This window comes from Mandrillus leucophaeus, unplaced genomic scaffold, assembly GCF_000951045.1.
Source record: "Mandrillus leucophaeus isolate KB7577 unplaced genomic scaffold, Mleu.le_1.0 Scaffold147, whole genome shotgun sequence".
In the NCBI taxonomy this organism is placed as follows: Eukaryota; Metazoa; Chordata; class Mammalia; order Primates; family Cercopithecidae; genus Mandrillus; species Mandrillus leucophaeus.
The window spans coordinates 2,746,461-2,752,638 of NW_012101443.1; positions in this window are offsets into that span (position 1 = coordinate 2,746,461).

The window sequence follows — 6,178 nt, forward strand, 5'->3', positions numbered from 1 at the left end:
GCATAGGTTTGGTGGGGTAAAGTCCAAGACTGAAACTGTTACTGTACTATATTTTCTAGTTCCCATTTCTTGGCATTTTAGAGCTCCCTTGGTTTCTGACCATTGCCAAGCCCTTGTTCTCAAGCCTATGATCAGACACGTTAGAAGCATGATGTTCTACTAATAACCTTTTATGCACAGATAAACCCAGTCCATTTCAGTGGCTTTCAGTCATTTTGACCATATGTATTTATTTTCAATTGCTGCCATAACAAATTATGCCACATGCTTGGCAGCTTAAACAGTACTTATCTTCACAGTTCTGAAGGTTGGACATCCAACATAGGTCTCACCTGGCTAATATCAAGGTGTTGGCAGGACTGTTTTTTTTTTTCTGGAGACTGAAGGGGAGAATCCATTTCTCTGCCTTTTCCAGCTTCTAGAGGCTGCCCTTGTTCCTCAGCTCATGGCCCCCTTCCTCTACCTTCAAAGCCAGCATTGGTGGGCTGAGTCCTTCTCACCCTGCTGCCTCTCTAGTTCTCTGTAGTTTTAATAAAGGTTTTGGTCTTTATACAAATTATAAAGATTCCAGATTATACCCACCTGGAAAATCCAGGATCATTTCCTCCTCTCAATGTCTTAGATACATCTGCAAAGCCCTTTTAGCAATTTAAGGTAATATATTTGCAGATTGCTAGGTTTAAGGCTAGGACATCTTTGGAAGCCAGATCATCCACTACATGAGGTGATCGAGCTTTGCATCATGACTGTAGGATGGTGACGTAGGATGACTCTGAATCATGCTGTCCACTGATGTGATGCCCTGAGAAGAGCAGAGCATTGGGTCTTCAGCATTGCCACTGAGGATGCATGGCCTGGGTCTGGGCATGGGGATCTGACAGATCCAGGTAGAGGGAAATTATACAGAATAAATACAGAATTAAAGACAAAGTACAGAAGTTAATACATCAAGGCCATGGAAGATGGGGAAAGAAGAAGGAGCTCTTTTGGATAGAAAGTAACTGAAGAGATGACAACTAGATGCAGTACCTGATTCTGGAGTGTGGCCTGGGTTCAGAAAGGGAAAAGAGACATTACAGAGACTGCTGAGGAAACTTAAATGGGGTCTGCGGATTGGAGGGTAGTGTAAGATCAATGTTAATTTCTCAGTTGGGAAGGTTGGCTTGCAGAAATGTAGGTAGTGTCCTCGTGTGGGGGTCGGTGGGGGGGAAGTACACAAAGGAGGATGTATAGATGATGGGGCACTATGTTTGCACCTTTTTGTCAAAATGATTCAGAAAAATACTAATGGTGATGGAGATTATACATACACACACACACACACACACAGAAAGACAGAGAGAAATGGAAAGGATGAAGGAGTAAATATGGTAAAATGTTAATATAGGGAAATCTGCCTGAAAGGGATATGGTGTTCTTTAAATTTGAAATTATTTCAAACTGAATTATTAAAAAAAGATGTATAAGGTTTATGTTTATTGAAATTGAAATATGTCCATGATTTATTTATGTAGAGTATTCCATATATTTATATGTTAAAAGAACTAACAGCCAGAGAATTATAGGTATTAACATTTTCCTTGTACTTCTTGAATTACTAGAGATTTTTATGAGCTTTTAAATTGTCCTAATCAAAGGAAAATAAAATATATTTCCATTTTGAAGTCAATCTTGTAAAAACTTCATAATTACAACTTCTTATTTGCAAAACTTTTCAGGTCTCTTTGTTTTCACAAATGGCAGGAGTGAAATTACAGTATGCCTACAAATAAATGCATGCATATAAGCAACTCATACGTAGGAAAGGCACAGACATGTAGATGTAAAATCATCACTTTTTCTAAAGTATACATTTCGATAAGTTCTAAGCAGCGACCTAAAGTTGTCACTAAATGCCCTCAATTACATAATTACAAGTACTCAATTACATTAATAGTCCTAAGTCTTATAAGCCAGCAGCTCAAAAAATTAAAATTAAATCTAGTGACATTTATATAATACTTTACAGTTAATCAGATTATTTCATTAAGTCTTCAGAATCACATTGTTTTGTCTTGTATTATTATTACATAAAAATCCATTTGTGCCCCAGCCCAGACCTCTCTGCATCATGAGACAGGAGCCAGCAAAAGTCTTTTCCCTCTTGGGTCATGAGAATATAGGAGCAATCAAACAAAACAAGAGTGGGAAGAGCAGGAATGTGATTAGACACTGTTTCTTTGAGGTAGGGTCCCGCCCTGCCACCTAGGCGAGAGTGCAGTGGTGCGATCACAGCTCACTGCAGCCTTGAACTCCTGGGCTCAAACAATCCTCCTGCCTTAGCCTCCCAAGTAGCTGAGGCCAAGGTATGTACTGCCACACCCAGCTAATTTTTTAAAGCTTTTGTAGAGATGGTGTTTCACTATGTTGCCCAGGCTGGTCTCAAGCGATCCTCCTGCATCAGCCTCCCAAAGTACTGAGATTATAGGTCGCAGCCTCTGCGCTCAGCCAACTAGATACTTTTTAAAGCTGGCTCTTGTTGTAACTTCTCACCCTGAACCAGTGATGCAGGCAGTCAACCTGCGGTCATGATTAGGGCCTGGTCTGCTTTCCGAATCTACTTCAGCAAGAGAGAGGGGCTCTGCTCAGAGAGCTGCAGGCATCAGTGTTCACCATCAAGCTCTTCATTCATTAATCCCAAGAAAAAGGACTGAAACTTATGGATGTGGGGAAGTAAGATGTTACATTAAGAGAAGGGAACATAAATCTAAGCAAACAAATGATTAAAGCTATTTTTCCCAAATCAAAAATCATTCACAGATCAATACCTTCATTTATTGGGTAATGGTCAACCTCATTAATAATGAAGCCCATGCCTCTGGAATTCCAGCTGTGGACACTGGAGCTGTGCAGCTAGTGCCTAATTTTGCAGGTATCTCATCTGGTGAGTTACAGATCAGCACAGTTTGTAAAAGGAATTTTGTCTTTTGCATACCTCGCTTATCTCTCACTTTTGAGTGCCTTTGAGCAGATTACTCCCCTCAGCTTCTCTGTTCACGATGTAATTTTTCATTTGTTGTGACAGATCTGCACCACTCTGTTGGAATATAGTCTTCTTATTTCTTTGTTGGGAATCTGTGGTGTCACCAAAGGGGAAGGGAAGGGAGATGCCACAACATTTGAAGGTAGTGATGAGGAAAGAAAAAGTTGTTTCTGGATTATACACTAGAGTCCAGCCCATTCACTAAACCAGTTCCCCCGGCTGTAACTTGGACGGAGACAGAGCTGGACGGGCATGAAACTGCTCTTTGTCAGAAAGGCAGAAAGACAGACATGGAGGAAGGGAGGTGAATATTCAAGAAAGAGCAGGCAGAAGACAAAAAGATCAAGCACCAGAGAGAAAAAAAGAGAGGCAACCAAAATTCCCGAGAGAAACATAAGGGAAGAAACACATTTATTCATAAGATTTAATAAGAAACTGTCTTCTGGGTATGCATGTGAAGTCACCCTTTTTAAATCCCTCCTCTATTCACCTATCAAAAATCCTCAACCAACACCAAATTGTTTACTAATGGCCTTTTGCAAATGGTTGTTTTTGAGAAGAAGACAGCAAACATCATAAACCAGGCTATATAATTTTTCATGGAAATTCAGTTCCTTCCCATGCCAATAACAATAACAAAAAAAGACTGGACAATGGTCTCATTCAAATATTGGTTTGAGAGAGTACTAAATTGCTGGCCTCCCTGAATGTGTCCATCTGGCCCTGAGAATAGAGCTTTCCTAGGTTATCTGACATTGTTTATATTGTTACATGGCCTCTGCGAATCCTTGCAAAGGTTTTCCTGGCCCAATGCTGCACAGCTTAGAAGGGCCACAGTTAGCCTGCATGCTTCTATTTCACATGCAGACCACAACAGGCCACAGGGAGGAGCTGTAAGAGGTGCACACCACTCTGTACCACAGGCAGGAAGAGGACGCCTCCCCCACCACTGTCACTCCTGCCTCTCAGGCTTTTGTCGTGTCTGCACATGTACCCACATGGTCACTCTTCCCACTATGGGAACCCATCGTCATGTTGGGAAATGTTTCTATTATGGCCATTAGGAGGCTCTTCCTTCCCCATCTGTCTCCCTCTCACAGTTTCTTTCCTTCTTCCGGTGTAACTATAAATATTTCCAGACTCCAGAAGTCTGAAGAACCACTCGCCCTCCTTCTCAGGCTGGCATGATACTGTTGATGAATTTCTACTTTCCAGTTCCATTCTATGCCTTGCCTGGTATTCTGTCACTTCCTCTTTGTGATGGTTGTTACTTTTATGTGTAAATATGGCCGGGCCAAGATGCCCAGATATTCAAACGTTCTTCTGAATATTCCTGAGAAAGTGTTTGGGATGAGATGAACATTTAAGTCAGTAGACTTTGAGTAAAGCAGAGTGCTCTCCATAATGTGAGTGGGCCTCATAGTTGAGGGCCTTAATCGATCAAAGGTGGACATCCTTCAGGGAGGAAGGATTCTGCCAGCAGACGGCCTTCAGACTCTAACTGCAGCTCTTACCTGAGTGTCCAGTCAGCTGGCCTATCCTGAAGATTTTGGATTTACCAGGCCTCCACAATCACATGACCCAACTCCCTGAAATAAATCTCTGTCTCTGTCTGTATATACATACATCTGGTTGGCTGTTTCTCTAGAGAATTTTGACTCATGCACCCTTTGGGCAGAGTAAACCAAGAGTGTCCTCATTAACCATGAGGCACTTGTACCCCATTGTCCCCAAGGCTCTTCAACAGGCTTACCTCAAAGTTCACACACAGCAGATTAGGAATTGGGCAGAGAGTGGCGTAGGGGCTAAGAGGACCTTTGCTACACGAACGTAAACAAATACTTTATTCACTGTGGGACGATGCAGTCTGCAGGTATTAGCATCCCATTTAATGAGGTAAAGCAAAGGAACCAATCCCTTCTGAAATAGTTGCTTACCCGAATAATAGTTAACAGAAAAATATAATACTAATCTTCGTTCATTAGTCACTGGAGTCTCTTGATTTTCAGATATCCCCTTGGATTAAATGTTTTCTTATTTTTTGGTTGTTTAGGTTGGGTATTAATTAGTCAACCTGCTTTTCATAAATTTTCACAAAATCTCTCATGTAGTTGACACCTGTGGGACTTTTTACCTAGTACCCTTCTGTCAGTCATTGGAGACCCATGAAGAAAATTTTCTCTTCAACTCTCCTAGGAGAGCTACCCCGTCTTATCCACTTTCATGGTACTGTAGGGTTCACCCTATGAGCCCAGTGCCACCTCCCCTGCACAAATGACTCCCAAGAGGAAGACCCTAACTCTAGCAGAACCAACAAGCTTCTTCTCTTGCAGTTCTGGAATTGGAATAAGAGAATCACATTATCTGTCCTCTTCTACGTGGCGAAAGTTCTGAGAGATGTCAGTGGCCACATTTCCTGTCATGGGATAAAGCTGATCAAAAGTGAACGCAGGGAGTTAGACAGGATTTTCAAGAACCTAATTCCTATTTTTCTGGAGGCCTAGCCATCTTTCTGACCTTAGTTTCCATGAGGCATGTTTCTATCCTCACAATAAATACCCTGTTTCATTATGGTAATCCAAGTTGGGTTTCTGTCATTTGCAATCAAAGGAGTGCTAAGCAATATGTATGGAAAGAATGGCATCTGTGAAACCAGCATTCTGTCCTGGTCTCAAAGCAGCTTGTCTCGGACAAGTAGAAACCTGCCCTCGGCCCAAGGGGGTGCCAGCTTCAAGCCACTCCACAGGTGCTTTGTGTGATGGAGTCCTCCAGAAGGTTATGGGTTCTTGCCAGCATTCTGGGGCTGAGTGGGAAAGGGGGCCATGGTGGGGGTGGGGAGGGATGCAAAACTGGCTTCTTATCCATCATCAAGAAAACGATTTTTGGCCGGGCACAGTGGCTCACACCTGTAATCCTAGCATTTTGGGATTGCCGAATGCGAGATTTGCTGAGGTGGGCAAATCACCTGAGGTCAGGAGTTCAAGACCAGCTTGGCCAACATGGCAAAACCCCATCTCTACTCAAAATACAAAAAATTAGCCGGATGTGGTGGTGGCAGGCACCTGTAGTCCCAGCTACTCAGGAGGCTGAGGCAGGAGAATCGCTTGCACCCAGGAGGCAGAGGCAGAGGCAGAGGCAGAGGCAGAGGTTGCTGTG